This window comes from Dermacentor albipictus, chromosome 3, assembly GCF_038994185.2.
Source record: "Dermacentor albipictus isolate Rhodes 1998 colony chromosome 3, USDA_Dalb.pri_finalv2, whole genome shotgun sequence".
NCBI lineage: Eukaryota > Metazoa > Arthropoda > Arachnida > Ixodida > Ixodidae > Dermacentor > Dermacentor albipictus.
The window spans coordinates 134,563,187-134,582,162 of record NC_091823.1 but is presented as its reverse complement, the minus strand read 5'-3'; positions in this window follow the sequence as shown (position 1 = coordinate 134,582,162).

Below are 18,976 nucleotides of genomic sequence, written 5' to 3'. Positions count from 1 at the left end.
TAGCTAGAATAGAACTGGCAGGACTTTCTAAGTTAATCAACAAGCGTAAGACAGCGGACGTCAGGAACTATAGTATGGATAGAATTGAACAGGCTCTCAGGAACGGAGGAAGCCTAAAAACAGTGATGAAGATACTAGGAATAGGCAAGAATCAGATGTGTGTGTTAAGAGACAAAGCCGGCAATATCGTTACTAATATGGATGAGATAGTTCAAGTGGCTGAGGAGTTCTATAGAGATTTATACAGTACCAGTGGCACCCACGACGATAGTGGAAGCGAGAATAGCCTAAAGGAATTCGAAATCCCACAGGCAACGCCAGAAGAAGTAAAGAAATGCTTAGGGGCTATGCAAAGGGAGAAGGCAGCTGGGGAGGATCAGGTAACAGCAGATTTGTTGAAGGATGGTGGTCAGATTGTTCTAGAGAAACTGGCCACCCTGTATACGCAATGCCTCATAACCTCGAGCGTACCGGAATCTTGGAATAACGCTAACATAATCCTAATCCATAAGAAAGGGGACGCCAAAGCCTTGAAAAATTATAGACCGATCAGCTTACTGTCCGTTGCCTACAAAGTATTTACTAAGGTAATCGCAAATAGAATCAGGAACACCTTAGACTTCTGTCAACCAAAGGACCAGGCAGGATTCCGTAAAGGCTACTCAACAATAGACCATATTCACACTATCAATCAAGTGATAGGGAAATGTGCATAATATAACCAACCCTTATATATAGCTTTCATTGATTATGAGAAAGCATTTGATTCAGTCGAAACCTCAGCAGTCATGGAGGCATTACGGAATCATGGTGTAGATGAGCCATATGTAAAAATACTGGAAGATATCTATAGCGGCTCCACAGCCACCGTAGTCCTCCACAAAGAAAGCAACAAAATCCCTATAAAGAAAGTCGTGAGACAGGGAGATACGATCTCTCCGATGCTATTCACAGCATGTTTACAGGAGGTATTCAGAGGCCTGTAGTGGGAAGAATTGGGGATAAAAGTTGATGGAGAAGACCTTAGCAACTTGCGATTCGCTGATGATATTGCCTTGCTTAGTAACTCAGGAGACCAATTGCAATGCATGCTCACTGACCTGGATAGGCAAAGCAGAAGGGTGGGTCTGAAAATTAATCTGCAGAAAACTAAAGTATTGTTTAACAGTCTCGGAAGAGAACAGCAGTTTACGATAGGTAGCGAAGCACTTGAAGTGGTGAGGGATTACATCTACTTAGGGCAGGTAGTGACCACGGATCCGGATCATGAGACTGAAATAACCAGAAGAATAAGAATGGGCTGGGGTGCGTTTGGCAGGCATTCTGAAATCATGAACAGCAGGTGTCCACTATCCCTCAAAAGAAGGTGTATAGCAGCTGTGTGTTACCAGTACTCACATATGGGGCAGAAACCTGGAGGCTTACGAAAAGGATTCTGCTGAAATTGAGGATGACGCAACGAGCTATGGAAAGAGGAGTGATGGGTGTAACGTTAAGGGATAAGAAAAGAGCAGATTGGGTGAGGCAACAAACGCGGGTAAACGACATCTTAGATGAAATCAAGAAAAAGAAATGGGCATGGGCCGGACATGTAATGAGGAGAGAAGATAACCGATGGTCACTAAGGGTTACGGACGGGATTCCAAGGGAAGGGAAGCGTAGCAGGGGGCGGCAGAAAGCTAGTTGGGGGGATGACATTAAGACGTTTGCAGGGACAACATGGGCAGAATTAGTTCACGACTGGGGTAGTTGGAGAAGTATGGGAGAGGCCTTTGCCCTGCAGTGGGCGTAACTAGGCTGATGATGACGATGATGATGGGCCCCACAACCGACTTACTGGCGGTTCCTAAGCGCTAACAAGCCTAAAGCCTTTTTGATGGTAAAATAAGGCGTCGTTTTCTGACTCTGCTGTAGCAAGCCCCTATGTTAATTGTGGAGGCTGAGAAAGCAGCTTATAAAAACACATAGCCAGCCACATCATTTCCAGTGCAAAGGCTCTGACTCAAGAAAAGGTGAACTTATGAAGATAGAGGAAACAGAAGTTATGAAAGAAGGGATGTTAAATACAATGCTTAGAATGGTCTGGTTGACACAGTATGTAAATAATAAAGCATTTGCGCTGAATTATGGGAACATTCATGATGACAGAATGCAGATATGTGAGATATGTATTCAGTACACCATATTCTGGTTTGTCCTCCGCGATATCTCGGATTAGGCGGTTGCAGAACTAGCAAAGCGCTCCGTTTTGGCACGTTGAACAATTTGGTGGTCAGCTCTCTCTTATTATTTTCTTAATATATCTATCCACCAGTTTCAACTTGCGCCTTGCGCCATTTTTAGTTCCCAGTGAGAGAAGGTTACAGACTACTTGTGAACAGTAAAAACGTTTATGTCTACTAAGAGAGTGAATACTCACGCGCTAGTTTGTTTGTTAGTAGATTCCATTAATTATAATCACCGAAACAAATGCAGTACTTTTCAAGCGCATCATCCAAAATCCATTAGCTCTTGACACAAAAAACGCAGACGTTAGGACACACACCGATAAAAGGACTACAAGGTCTAAGGGTGAAGGCTGCAGGGGTTGGTCGGGGAGCATCAGCCAGGCCTGCTGTTTTTCCCATTGTATGGAGATAGTGTTTAATGAGTACCAGAGGTGATCGGCACTCCTTGCATGCTGCCTACGTTCCATGCGAACCACTTTGGAGGCTCGAAAATGTAAGCAATTTGTGGGTACTGAAGGACCGCCTCTTCACGTGACCCCACCAGGTAACGACAACATTCTGCTGAAAGGGATGCGTTGAACCCGTGACCTTTCTGTTTGCAAAATATAATGTTTCCGCAGTGCACAAAGCATATTAGGCTGCTAGGCTTAGTGACCAGTGAGCTGTTTGCTCAGCACCACACCTTCGTCTATGCATGCCTCAGCTTCACTTTACTTCACTCAGCTTCACTTCACTTCACTTACCATCACTTATCACGAGTCCCCTGTGGCATGCTTAGTAGCTATGGTGTTGGGCTGCTAAGCGCGAGGTGGCGGGATCGAATCTCAGCCATGGCGGCCACACTTCGATCGGGGCGAAATGCGGAAACAGCCGTGTACTTCGGTTTAGGTGCACGTTAAAAAGCCCCAGGGGGTCATAATTTCCGGAGTCACCTACTACGGCGTGCCTGATAACGAGAAAGTGGTTTTTGCAAGTAAAACGCCATAATTTAATTTAATCCCCTGTGTCATCTATTGGTCAAAGAGGCTATGGATTACCTTTGCCTACAATAGCGATTGCACCCCATTTATGGCTTCTAAGCCGTAAATGAGGTGCACCTATAGGTGAAAAAGCCGGAGTAGTAAGAAAAATAACCTGGAACTAACTGGGTTTAGTATGCCATCAGAAAGTATTGCGAACATCCTAAATTATGGACAGCATAGGGAATATTGAAGTCAGTCTATTTATTTTGCCGCAGCGTTTCCCGCCACATAGCAAAAAAAGACACTTTTCTCCACATCTGCAATGGGCTTCAAATGAGATGACCGTCTAAAAATGTCCGAGCTCTAGCTCTTTTCTTTTTTTGCACAGTTGATTCGAGAGCTCACATTTGAAACAGTGCGTCCACGGAGATTTACACGGCAGGAAGTAACGAGGAGAAAGAGCGCGAATGACAACTGGCATTCATATTAGGAAAATTGCGGCTAAGCACGATTGAGTGAACATGTGCACGAATACGCAAATTCGGCAGTCAATTTATTAGTCGAACAAGAAAATAAATGGCAGTCACGAACAAGAAACAAATGGCACATACGAGTTTTAAAGAATTTTTTTCTGGTTTGAAATATTTTCGCGGCTTCGCATGTCGAAAGAACCACAGGAATTACAATCGACAGGCACTTGCGACAAGGGTGCACCTCTAAATCTATCACAACTGTCGCCACTCGGGGGCGCGAAGGCATTTCACGCCGTTTTGGTGAATCTTCTCGCCTTTGAACATGTGTATGGCCGTCGCAGGTGGGGGAGCTATAATTATGCAGTTAAGCTACATACGCAATCAACGTCACTGTGAATATACATCTAGCACTCAGCATCCTGAAGGGTGATGTTTACGTTGCGCAGCAGCATGGGCCTCGTGTGCTTGCTATCCCTGTCAATTCTGTGTCATTCTAGCGAAACTGTAAATAATAAATGATGGCGCCCAAATGAAGACGTCATGAGTTTTAAAATAGTAATACATTCTTCAATATCTGCAGGCGGATGTTGGTGATTTTAGGGTTTTGAATTAAAGCGTCCGCACCTAATAGCATTTCCAATGCAATTTATTGAGATTAGTATTAATGACAGCTATCGTTTGGGGCACAGCTTTAAAATACATAATAAAAGGTGCTGAAATCATCGCAGGCTTAAAAAAAAAAATAAGCGTAAACCTAGGGCTCTCGCCTTTAATTCTCACTTTGTAAATGTCCCAATAAATCATGTAACAAAATAACCGTACCTACCGTTTATCTTCATGTCTCTCTCGAAAGCCGCGGGCGATAAATTACGCTGAGCCTCTGTTAGCGGAGTAATTAGCAAATTGGGTTAGCGGTATTAGCTTGAGCCCATGCACCGTCTTACCCGTCACACTCTGCGCGATCTGGGAGCGGGAAGACTAATGACCGCTGTTCTACACCCGCTTGTCGCTGCATTTGTCACTCGCACCACATCGTTTCTGCCATCTCAGCCGAACACAGAAGCTTGAAAGTGCTGGCTGCCCCACAGCTTACTCAAAGAAACGCTTAGTTTTCACTGCTGTGCCTAATCTTCCGCATGTGTTTGTAGATGTCACTCTGGCTTACTGTACCGATGAAATACATACATACATACATACATACATACATACATACATACATACATACATACATACAAACAGACACACACACACACACACACACACACACACACACATATATATATATATATATATATATATATATATATGAGTACACAATCCTAAGGTGCAAGGCGGTAACGTAAAGTTCTTTCAAACTAGAGCGAGGCGTAACTTCCGCTCGAGTCAAGTACCGCGTTCATGTCAAAAATGCCCCACTGAATATGTGAATATGTAGCATTTGCACTCATGTTTTCTTATTTATTTATATCTTTGCACACTATGTAAGAGGAGGTTGCATGAGAAGACGGGAATGCTTGTCGGGATCTTGGTCCACTTTATATAAATGCACAACAATTTGATTATGCATACTTGCAAATCAAAATGCAAGTGCATTACGTCAAAAGGTTAACAGTTCCAAACAATAAGCAACAAAAGACTCGGAGAGAAAGTTCAAAAACATTCAGATCACACTTGAGAAATACAGCATGTTTCAGTGAACAGTTTCAAAATTTTTTTAAACGTTGCGTGTAGCAGATAGCACAATTGCAGTTCACGAGCTGCTTTACTCGAAGAGGCGGACATTAGTTGCACAAAAGTTCAACGGCATAATCGACTAATTAACAAAAAGACCACTAGCAAAGTTTTTAACGAGTTACCTTATTACTCGTATTGCAATTTACAAAGAATAGGATAGCCTTCATTCTGAACATCTTACAAATTGAAACAGGCAGGCACGAGGTACAAGGAAGAGCTTCTTTTTCAGAGAAAGAACTCATCAGCCCTTCTGCTAAGTGAAGAAGGACGAGCAGCGACGCTGTGGTGTGTTTTACGTCAATCGACGCTTCTTTATTTATATCGCTGTATATTATTATTATTATTATTATTATTATTATTATTATTATTATTATTATTATTATTATTATTATTATTATTATTATTATTATTATTATTATTATTATTATTATTAACGGCAAATCCATTACATTCGAGTTATGTTATGTATTTGTATGTGTTTATTAGAAGTAAATTGGTTGTCTCACCTTATATCTATATGAGCTTACAAAAATTTTCACTACGCTGCCATTACTCGTTTTTAATTTTTGTTTTTGTTCTGTATAAGCATCAAGAAATTTTGCAATACGTTGGAATAACATGTATTTATTTTCATTTTTTTATCTATATAAGCGTGAACTACATTTATCTATATATCTATATAAGCGTTCATGCAACATTTTAATAGCATGTATTTAATTTTACTTTTGTTTGCACAATGTTTTGTTGGCACTGAGATAGCGCCTGTATGTACATACACTGAACTCATCGTTGTTGCCGGCGCTGCCGGGCCTAGTCACACAAGCCATTTAGGCCTCGATAGGACCGCTTACAATGTATTTGTTCTTCTGGTGCATAAATAATAATAATAATAATAATAATAATTATTATTATTATTATTATTGTTATACCATCACGACGACTTCTCGGCTGGCTACTTACGTTTCCACAAGACCTACAGCCACACAAAGATCCGTTGCTTCTGCGCTGGCCTATCCACAACGGTGACCGAGTACGTTTCCTTTTTTCCGTCATGTCAGCACCACAAATGCTCGACGTCCCCACCTGAAGGTTGACTACAACCCCTTTCTCGCCTAGAGGCAAAAACTGAAAGCGTTTCGTTTTGAGCGAGTTGGTTGTACATGGTTATTATTAGACTTTGGTTGAGGTTGAGAGGTTGAGAGCAGGAGCGCACCATGTCGGCGATAACTTTCGCCAAGAAGTTATGACAACGGTCAATAAAGAGCAGTCTTGGGAGCCGTGAAGTAATCTAATGTCATGGAAGAGAAAGTCAGTGGCACAACTGGTCAGGAGAATCCGCGTGCTGGCGTATCGGGTGGCGTCGTCAGTTGCAACGGCTACCCATTTTTTCCCAGAGGATAACCTGGGAAAAAGGGCTGAGGAGGTCTAATCCAACAGGAAAGAACGGTCCCACCGGGACAGTCACCGACTGGAGATGACCGGCTAGTAGCACCTGAGGCGCTTTCCAACACTGGCTGGAATCACAGGCAGGAACATAGCGTAGGACGGAGCGAGCGAGATCGGGCCAACTGAAGCGGGGCCAGAATCGTACATCCGAGTTACCTAACTGCAGTGGGTGTATCATGGTGCTAAAAGAGTACAGTTCATCGTAGATGTGTGGGCACGACAAGAAGAAGTGCAGATCCGCCAGGCAGGAAGTTCCTTCTGTAAAGAAGGACACCCTGGAGGAGATATCGACTAACGGAGGCGTCGCTAGGTGTAGAGCGCAGACGCTCAATGAGTGCTCGTAGCGATAGGTCCAGGCATTGCTCATCGGCGATGTTAGCGAAGGCAGCCAAAGATAAAATGCCATGAGCGGTCCTACTGCCGGCGCCTTAAGGTTCGTCGACCGGGTAGCGAGACAGGTAATCGGCATCCTTGTGGGGACGGCCAGATTTGTAGATGACATAATACGAATATTCTTGGAGGCTTAAAGCCCAGCAACCAAGTCTTCCTGCACAATCTTTCACTGAGCACAAGCATCAAAGTGCGTGCTGGTCTGTGACGACTGAAAAGGGTTGGCCATGTAAGTATCGGCGTAATTTATTACCTGGCCAAGCTAGGGCCAGAAAATCTCGTTCATTGATCACATAGTTATGCTTGGAGGATGACAAGAGCCTGTTGGCGTAGGCGATAACACGGTCATTGCCACACTGGCATTCTGTTTGTACGGCACCGTTTCCGTAGCCGCTAGCATAAATACGGACTTCGATAGGCGAAGAAAGGTCGAAATTGTCGACGTTGTGAGAAGGTCGACGTTGTGAGAAGCTCAATTACATGCGAGAACGCTGAGGCCTCGCTATCGCCCCTCTTAAAAGGGGTGCCTTTCTTCAAATGCTCGTTTAGTGGTCCTGCTATTTTGCCTGGATGTGACTGCACTCCGTTCGCATCAAGGAGATGTTCAAGGACGGTAATCTAGGGACGTCCATATTGACACCTTGATGCGTTGAGTTGCAGACCAGCCTTACAAAAAACATCTAGGGCCGTTGAGAGGCGCTCGCGGTGCGTAGCAAGTGTTGAGAAGAATGTCATTACGTCGCCCAAGTAGCATTAGCACGTGGACCATTTAAAACCATGAAGAATGAATTCAATCATCAGTTAAAGTGTGACAGGGGCGTTGAATAGACATAATGACAGCATTTTGTAGCGTTAAATAACGTCGAGTATTACAAAGGCACCCTTCTCGCGGTCTAGATCATCCACGGCAATCTGCTAGTAACCGGAGCGAAGGTTAATAAATGAGAAATAATGCGCAGCATAGAGGCAGTCAAGAGTGTCCTGAATGCAAGGTAGCTGATACACGTACTTTTTCGTAACCTTGTTGAGGTGCCAATAATCCACGCAAGATCGTCTTGAACCATGCTTTTCCACAAGTCCAGCAAGTGACGCCCATGGACTACACGGCGGCTGAATATTGTTCTTGGCAGGTATTTTGTGAACATCCGCATGAATAACTTGAGGCTAAGCCAGCGAGACTCGATACGGGTGGCGATGAACAGGAGGGGCATCAGCAGTATATATGCGATGTTTAAGAGCTGTAGTTCGGGCCAAAGGACCACCGTTGAAGTAAAAAAAAAATATCGTGGTACGAAAACAGAACGCGGTACAGCTCATGAGCGTGCACCAACGACATGTCGGGCGCAATCATTTTCTGTAAGTCGGCGATGTTACAAGCAGCCGACTGCGATGGTAGAGGAGGGTCGGTTGAACTTTGGTCTACTGCAATAGCGACTACTGAGTAACCCACGAATGGTTACTCAGTAGTAATGGCCACCGTAGTAATGCCCAGGAACATGCCACGTGACAGCACTTGTGTTATCAAGCCAAGATAGACCACTAGCAGGGAGATGCCATTCGCCGTAATAGATAAAGCAGCGTGACGCACTATGATACCGTGTGTAAGAAGGACGTCTTTCATGGTAGCCGCAATGTAGTGACCATCGAGCACTGGTGTAGGTGACACATGTACAACGTAAGTCAGTGCCGAAGGTGGCAAGTGAACGAAGTCTATGGAACTCAGGCGACTGGGTTCAGCGAAATCCGGAAAAGGCAGGTCTAGGTGCAGAGTACTGGCTGAACAATTTATGAGGGCAGAATGCGTGGAGGGGAAACCACGCCGACGATGATGTCGTGGGGACAGTGGGCGATGACTTTGAAGAGAACGATAGTGGAGCGATTGCCGAAGAAGACACGCGTCATACATACCGTACCAACATACCATACATTCGCATATCAACAACGGGGGCAGTTCTGCCGTCGGTGACACGAACAGGCGTATAAAGGGTGGTATTTTCTGCCTCCGGTTACAAAGGTCGGCGCTCATGAGAGATTGATGCGCCTCAATGAATATAAGGGCAGACACAGGAACGCCGTCGACTTGCACGTCAAGAAGGTTAATATGAGCGGACAGCGTCAATAGAGGATTTGGCGGCGTAGGGAGCAATACACTGAAACCTCGAGGTGCTGCATCGTCTAGTTCTTCGTCTAGGAGCGTTCGTAGGAAGCCGGTGAATATGAGCGATGGGGCTTGGGTGGTCGAGATTGTCGGCGTTGGGGCGAAGGCGACCGTAAATAAGGGAGATTCGGGGCAGGAGATCCAGCGGCGGCATTATCCGACCGTGCGGTATATCGGCGAGAAGGGCCGCTTGGGTGAGAGTAGCCAGTATAAGTGATTCAGGTCGGGGAACTCGAAAGACTGCTACAGTGGCGAGAAATATGCCCGATTCGAGGGAAGTGAAAACAAATGGGCTTGTGGTCAACAGTGCATCACTCAGGCGAGTTGCGGAAACGTGGTGCTTAATGAGATGTGGGACAGCACGAAATAAAAGAGGCCGTGCGGGCATGAGGGCCACGGTTGAGCAGATGGTGTGGAGACCCATATTGGCCAACTCTTGGGGACCAACTGCCTGGATCAAGGAAACCGTGACTGTAGGTGAGTTGGAAGAGCTGGAGTAGAAGACAGCCGGATAGGCTGCCTCAATCTTTCCCCGGAAGATCATGGTAACATCGCCAGTGTTGTTGGGACGAGGAATGTCGGTACAGGAAGATGTCGCCGGGGGTTTCGTAAATGGTTGAACTGTTGGTCGACTGGTCGGCTTTCTGCGAGTTGCAGGTGGTGGCACTTGTTTATAACTGCGTACACCGTCTCCATTTTGTGGAAGGCAAGCAAGTTGAAGGTGTCGTGGGCCATGCGGAAAACCTTGTCTGGCTCAGACAGGTGCGCGTCAACTTTCCTGCATAGAGCCAAGGCATCTTGACTGCATGTCACCTAGGGCTCTGTTGAAATCTGCACGCGGCTGGATAAAGCCTTCTCCGCGACACGTTGGTGACCGTAAGTATTACCGGGCAAGGTTAGGGGCTTTTGCTTAATTGTATCCCGACTGATGAGCTCATCTTCATGCGTCCGAAACCGAATTGGAGGTGTGCCACCGAGGTAAACGACTACGTTCACGAGCATGACAGTAGGATCCCATCGTTTATTGGTGATGACGCGTTCCTACAGGTTGATCCAGTCCTAGACGTCTTCCCCATCCTTACTCGCGAATACGCGATGATCATGGGGAGCAGAGAGTGCGATGTAAGTCGTCGAAGTGGCAGGAGGTGTCGGAACTGGTTGAGCTGAGCGGTAGGCGCCGAGAGCCATGACAGATGGCTCGACGTAGCATCCACTGCGAAGGTCCGTGATGAAGTACAGGGAACGTCCACCTCTACCAAATATATTATGCAGGGTGACGCAGGCGAGAAGCTATATACACATATATTTACAAACAAATACGCGGCACTTGGCCATGAGGTAAAAGCCCGCGCTAGCCTCTAAAAATCGTCGCAGTCTTCACACTACTGGCGTCTTCGTCATCGTAAATCGTCATCCGTACTCACATGTTTGTTATTTTCCTTACAATTATTGCACCTATGTCATATATATATGCGCTCCGAGAACCACAAAATATTATGGGATTATCTAAAGGCAGATCTCACGGTGAACTACAGTTCCAGATGATACCACGACCCAGTATATATTGCTCTAATCACTGCACGCCAGTCGAAACTGCGCAGAAATCCCTACTATACCCTAGTATCCTGGCAGGAAGTTCACCCCATGGGCCCTCCAGCAAATGGTCACGCTTGACGAGGAGGTGTCTTTTGCGGATGAGATGTAATCATTTCATCATATTTAGGGCTACATATTCTTTGTGTGCTATTGTCAATCTTTATGTGGCCAATAGCCGAAATTTGACACGTACGCAGTCGCAAATGAGCCTGTACGGTACATCGCCTTGTGACACTGTACTCATTGAACCAAATTTTTACTAGGCCAAACAGCAGCCAGAAGCAAGTTTATTTCAAAATATACGCAGGCGCTCTCGTTGCCATCGTTGTAAAACAACCACTACACCATAGCTTATCGACAGCTTGGGTCATCGGGCATTTGACAGAAGTTTCATACATGTCGTGAACTATGCTAAGCTTTAAAAGGATGATAATTACAACAAATAATCGCACTGATGGGTCCGAATGATCCATGTACATCTGAAATGAATATGATTATTTCATGGTTCCGGTACGTACAAGATGTGTTATGAAGAGCTGGTGTCTGCTAACGCAAATGAATAGGCAGTGAAAAATAGGTGCTTTTGTTGTTCCCATCAAAGCACATTAATCGCTACCTGCCCGTACAGATATTTAATTTATTCTGTCTTCTGTTGTGTACCTCTCTTTTATTTCGACTGATCTCTATTTTTTCGAGAGACCGCCAATGTTTCCCCTTAATTTTTGCTATGTCGCCACCGCTGTGCCGTCTTGGGGGCCCTTTTTAACAAGAGCGCCATGTTTTACCTTATATTTAAAGAAAATGTACATTACTGCTTTTTTTTAGGTGAGCTGTGCTTTGTGTCTAACCACTGTTCCAAAGTTATCGGTTAGTTCAAGACGTGTCCGCATGCATTTCAAGTATCCATAATGTCACGGATTCAATAGCGAAAGACCGTTACCTGATCAAATTGCGCGCGTGAAGGGAATGCTGGCGTCCCTTCTCGGTCACATATTAGCGCCCGTTTTTCCGCTGTAATCTGCGAGCATCCACTCTGACGAACCGATGCTTTGATCCATAGATTGGATTCAGAGGAATCACTGATTCACTCTTTTAGAACTGCCTGGTTCATCACATCACGACATGACAGTATAGAGGTGCTATGTTTTCATTCACAGAATAGTTGGAAATAAAATAGCTTTTTTTGTGTGACTGTGTTTGCACCTGTCCCGCAATAATTTGTTATTTTTAACTTACCTTTTATTTAGGAGGTTGTAAAAGACAGCAACCTTATAGAAACAAGAGGCCTTAAGAATAAAGGAGATTTAAATGCGTATTAGCTTTCAAATTATGGCAGGGAAGGAAATTTCAATTAAGATAACCTTATCATCATTAAAAACATATCCACTTGAAGACGTTTCATCTGAGTTCCCGTTTTGCAAGCTGATGCGGACTTGAAGGTGGTTCATGTAGTGGGCCCTTGTAATATATACAACTGATCCACAGAAATTTTGGCTTCACTTGAGCAAGCCCTCTGGGGATGATTATTGAGTCGAACGGCGCCAACACGCTGACGATCCAGAAGATCATTGCCAAGACAGAAAATGCGGTACGCCTAGTGAAGAGGGTGGCCAACAGGCTGACAGGGCTCAAGGAGGACAGTCTCATTAGACTTATGCAGGCATTTGTATTGTGTCACTTTACTTATGTGGCGGCCATGCACAAGTGGAAACCATCGGAGAAGGAGAAGCTTGACACGCAGATTAGGAAGATCACGAAGAAAGTGTTGGGAGTGCCAATGTGCACCAGCACCAACCGACTTCTCCAGCTGGGAATTCATAATACCTTGGATGAGATAGCTGAGGCTCAGGAGAGGACGCAGATGGTGCGTCTCTCTACGACTAGCACGGGTCGGCAGATTCTGAGAGAGTGAGGGGTTCCTCAGGAGAAGATTTCGCAGCTTCATGTCGGTATTCCCGTGAAGGTCCGTAATCGGTATCACGTCAAGCCCGTTCCCAGGAACATGCATCCGGAGCGAAATGTTGGTAGAAGAAAGGCAAGGGGAGCATGCCTACTGAGACTCATTCGTGATGAGAATCAGAAGGTTGGCTTCGTCGACGCTTCTTTCACCGAGGAGAGAAAGGTGTTTACCATAGTTGTCGTGGACAATGAGGGCAGTCTCGTTAACGCTGCTACCGTTCGGACTGATAGGCCAGAGGTCGCGGAGCAAGCGGCTATTGCGCTCGCCTTGGTTGACAGGCGCAGGCCTTTTGTATATAGCGATTCAAAGTCGGCCGTTAGGGCCTTCGAGAAGGGCACGGTGGCTAAGGTTGCTTTTAAAATTATGCAGACATGTGAGATCTCTCAACACTACTTATGTTGGTTCCCTGCTCACCTTGGGATGATCGAGGGAGCCCCTCCGAATCTCAATGAGTCCGCTCATGAGGCAGCGCGAGATCTTACCCTCCGCTCTGCCCCGCGCAACGGCGTGGCGGTACTCCCCGAGAATAGAGACTCCCCTTCCACATACCATGAAATCACGAAGTATTTCCTTCTTAATCGCAGGGTTTACAGTTTGCCGCATCCTAAACTAAACAGGGCTCAGGCACTCACATTACGCTTACTACAGACTGGTACTTATCCTTGCCCACGGAGACTGAACATGTTTTATCCAGAGACGTATACAGAGCCTTATTGCCAAGATTGTGGTGCTTTAGCCACGCTCGAGCACATGCTCTGGTCTTGCGAAATAATTGAAGACTCGGCGATCAAGAATGCGTCCAGGTGGGAGGCTGCACTTCGCAGCCCGGACCTGGATGAACAATTCTGGGCTGTCCAGCAGGCTCACGATGTGGCCGTGAGGCTTGGCCTTCCGGTCCCGACGTGGGAGCGGCCCGCTTAGTGATGAATTATCACTACTTGCAGGACCAAATAAAGTTTTCCTTCCTTCCTTCCTTCCTTGAGCAAGCCCAAAGATGCTATTCGAAAAATAAAGATCAGTGGCTCGACTGCCACAGATGCGGCTGAAGTAGCAGATACTTATAATCAGTTTTTATGTGGTGTTTACAGCACCAGATGAATATGAAATAAAAGCAACGGCTTTTAAAGAGGATGACACTAAAATAGCTTGTGAGGGTGTGCTTTCAATGTTGATGAAACTCGACACATGAAAGTCCGCCGGACCAGACGGTCTCCCGAATGCATTATTGAGGCATTATGCTGAACCACTATCAGGATTTTTCACAGATATCTTCTGACTGTCATTAGCAAGTGTACCTCCAGATTGAAGAAAAGCGCGTGTAGTTTCTGTATATAAAAAGCTTGATCGATAGTAAGTTGTAAATTATCGACGTGTTTCCAATACCTGTAATTGTTGCAAAATGTTGGAGCGTATTATTCCTGGCTACTAGCAAAAGTTCCTGAATGATGAAAACCTTTCGTCTTATAATGAGCACGGATTTAGGCGTGGGTTGCAGATAGTTAGACTGTTTTATCTGTGCGCGAATTTGCGCGTGCGCTTTATGTGTCTGGGCAAACAGACGTGGTTTTCTTTGAATTAGTCAAGACTTTAGATAAAGTGGCATATGGCAAACTTTTGTACAACATGGAATGGCGACACTGTGGCGACCACAGTGTCGACAAAAAAAAAAGAAATTCTGGCATACTACAGACATTTGAAGAGATCAGGAAGCATATGCTACGGTGACTGTGCGAGAGGCACCTAAATTCTGTAAGTGCTATAAAATGGTACCTGGCCGCTATACGCAATATTTCCTGGCATCCTGGGCGAACAAAACGTGGCACTGAGTTTTATATTCAGTGGCAATTCAGTGGATGTTACGGGCAATGTGTAGCGAAAGCTTACTAATTTAGGTTTTTCAAGTTTTCCCAGGCTTTGCAGGTTATTGATGACTGCTGTTTTTCTTATTTTCTTCTTATTCAGCTCTTTGAGGCATGCAAAGTGCTAAGAAAGCTTCCCCGACAGCGTGGGTGGAAATATTGCAGCACCTCGTCTGGATTTAGTTTAAACACGAGACGTGTATCCTTAACGTGTTGGAAAAAAGAGTACCACCTCTGGGATCATTACATGGCATTTACCGCATATAGCTTACTCATACACGTGGTCCAAGGCGAACATCACACGTATTTTTTAGTTCAGTATTAGCTGCCACGCGCGAGCCATCGCTAGTTTGGTGTGTCCTTTCACTGCTGTCAAGTTCAAGGAACGCGATCTGTCCGAAAATGAAATATCTTACAAGCTTTTACCATGCCCTGACGTGGTAAACCATGGTTTGACGTGGTTTGACATGGTCTGACGTGGTAAACCATGACGTGGTTTTACCATGCCCTGACATACATAAATAAGTGCACATGGTTAGAACGCGCGAAGAGATAGGAGCATATCCGATTGTGTGACCAATTATTGTAATGAAAACTAGCATCCGAAAGAAAGAGCACGCAAATTTCCTTTGCGCTTCTGTGGATGATATGAGGGGTTAGCAGAGCATGGAATCTGCTGTATGAGGGTTTTAAGGGCAACATTATATTCTAAGGGTGCGCAGCATAATAACTGCAAGTAGAATTACGCACTATTACAACTGTCATTATTAGTATGTGTTAATTATTTCGTAGAGTAATAGTTGGAATAATGTGAATTGTACAGGTAGTAGCTATGTGATTTCCAGAGTCTAGTCATGCAACAAACTAGTGAAAGATGCTGCCTGAAGGACGCGCTGGCATTGGCAAATAATTTTATCAATCTCTGTATTGTTTGGCTTGCAAATGTATACATATGAATGTCCGACATGTAAGGTAGGCTACCCTAGCGCTAATTTAACTTGGTTAAGTCCATACCAAGTAGGAACCAAACAAATTTCCTACTTCCCCAATAAACTGAGCACATTTTCATTAGGAGTCACTAACTACTACTGACAATGTTTTCATGCAGATTGCGAGTTGTTCTCATCTCTTCGCCGAAGTACTCAGTAGAGGGAGCGAAAAGTCATTGGCGTGAAGGCCATTTGACTAGAGCGCCGAGTTATTATCTTCCGCTGTTCTCATCTTTTGCAAATTATCAATGAACTTATCAATGAAATTATCAATGAAATGCAGCCTTGAATCAGTGAGTCAGAGATTAGTAGCAGTTCCCCCCACATTTGTCACATGGCCCCTTCTGGTGTCCCACATTCCAATGCATGGTAACGAATCACGCGTCTTCTTTGTTCTTTTTGTCCACGCGCTCGAACCTTGCCTCACTGTTTAACTGACGAGGTCGTTGATCTTTAATTGTGCACGCATAAAATATTACGCATTTCAATATCAAAACATGCACGGTAGCTACAAACGGTAGCAAGTTGCTGAGCAACACACCATAGAGTGTACCAAGCTTTGTAATACTTAATTACCTTCCACCATAATGTCTTATTTGGCTTATGGCATAATATACCTGGCCGCCACAGAGCCTCGGCATCTATGGCGTTGTTGGGCAGAGTATGAGACGGCGCGTACACTTCGTCGCCGTCATGTTCACAATCATATGCAGGTTGAATGAAAAAAAACGCGTTTTATTCAATAGTTAGATTTGCTTTAACGAAGCCCTTGATTCGCGCTCCTACCTTAGGGCATCCGGCAAGTCTTCCGTGGCACTAAGTGCGTTCTAATTATGTCAAGAAACTGGGCGCAGAACAACAGTGACGACAGTGTGACCAAATAATATGCTGTTTAGGGTTTAGGGTTTTCGGTCTCACTATCCGCCATCTCGGCTGCTCCGTGATACGTTCTTCATGATGCTTTAATATACTTGAAATTATACTTCAGCGAAACCAAAAAATGGGTGCTTTGAGATAAGTCCAATATTCTGAACTGCAGCGCAAAAACAAGAGAAGGGATCCTGTGTCACGTTTTGCCTTAATGCGTCCTCTGCGGCGCCACCGTCCAATATGGTCATTTTATGTCTCCACGTGAGGCATATTGCTGTAAATGGAGACCACAAAATATACGTAAATTGTTTTCTGAAATATGCTGCACTTTGAATAGCCAGGCCGACGTGTGGGCAGCGTCGCTCTCCCTTTGTAACTGGTTGAAGTGCTCAAACACTACAGAAGCCAAAATATGTACTGCGCAAGCTGCCTCCTGGTTATCTTCTCTCAGCAGTTCATGCCTTCTTAGCAATGGGGATTAGTTTTCCCTAAATGGAAAAATTTATTTTTGCAAGCACTACTTACAAGCACGCAGCTGCTTCAAGTACTGTAGATACAAGGTGATACTTCTAAATGTAAGCTAGCCTAAGCGCTTGATAAATTGAAAAACTTTCAGCCCTGCCCCGCTACAAAAGTTCGCCTGTGAGAAATTACGCTAGGCTGGAAGTAAACGCACGGCCGCTCTTTTTCGAATTAGTTACGGGAGGCTGGTCTCTGTCAGCTAGCACTGCTGTTTATACGCTCGATGCGACAGCAGCTGCCCGAATTCCATGGCTCTGCAGAAGCATGGCGGCACGCGCACTTTGTCCACCTGAAACTGGCGGCGTACACTTTGGGGCACAGGGATGTTGAGCGGGGGCCAGAGAGGGAGGATCCAGTGCCTGGTATCGCGAGGGCGATCAATGAACAGCGGCCGATCGCTACGTGGAGGCTATTATTATACCGTCCTTCAATGGAGGTCCCGATGCGCGCCACTGTCCACGTGCAGGCATCCACGAACGGACGCTGCATTCTTTGTCGTCGCACGGCAACGACGCGTGACCGTTCAGGGCCCCCGTGCTGAAATTGCTGGAGAAATTGCCGCAGCCGCTTATATTAGTACATAAGCTTCGGGTGTCTGCTGTAGGCGTTCAGCTTCCTCAATTTCTTGCCGACCCCTACTAAGGCCACGCAGCTAGAAAAAAAAAATAATCTAAACGATGTCCTCAGCAAGGGCATAAGCTGCTTGAGTATTAGGAAGCTTCTATTATGCGCAACCATGCATGAGATTGACCTCCGGTACCACACTATGAAAACTTCGTTCTTCATGGTCGCCTCCCGCAATAGGTCATCGCATAGCAGTAATGGTCTTCTTATTCCTTAGGCCTCTTATTATTGGCGGCACTGAGGAAGCGCTTTTACGTAATATATACTCTATGTATGGGAATTGTGAAAATCATTTAGGGTAATAAAATATCATGTTACTTTATTTTACATTTAAAGTATTTTTCATTGCAAATTGAATGTTAATGCTAACGAAAGCGAAGAAAAAGGGAGCCGAACACCAGAAGTAAATGGGGAAACCATAGAAAACTATGAAGATTGTATTTTAATATCTGTTGCATTAGTACCAGAACGTTTTTTAAACATACTTTATTCGAACACATCTGCATACGTGGATGCACCTTAAGAATATGAGTGAGAAATTCCTTGTGCTGCCATATATATGTGGAAATTATTACGTAAAATAAATATGGTGCAGCACTGCTTACAGAATAGGTTTGTACACCTCAGTCAATAAGTAAAGTGAAGATGGAACGTATCATACAGTATGTTCGTGAAATAGCTTAGCATGTGGTGAAGTTTATTTTAGCGTTGCAGTACATGTACAACGACCAGTTGCAATAGAAGCGTCATCCTGTGGCACCAAAACCGCACTTGTCAATGGACAGCTTCAACCTCATTGTCTGAAAAAGTTTAACCTGTCACTGCCTGAATTTTCCGCCTCAAGTAAAAAAAAAATGAAGCAAAGACCACACAGTGTGGCAATCATTATTTGGCGAAACTATTTGCAGGTCGCTAACTGCGTAGCATGGTTTGGGCTTCACCGTGTGGATCACCGTGTAGGTGTAAAACGAACAGCTATGCGTCCGACAACCACGTCTATGTGACGACAGCTGGAAGACGGCGGTGGCGGAGATCGTGTCCCGCACAAGGCGCCATTTGCGTTCCAGGCGTATGACGGAAGTTATACGATATGCCATTGTAGAATTCTACGTGAGTGTCGGACGAGCGAAGCTTTGGCTCGGATGCTCCTATATAAGTACGTGCA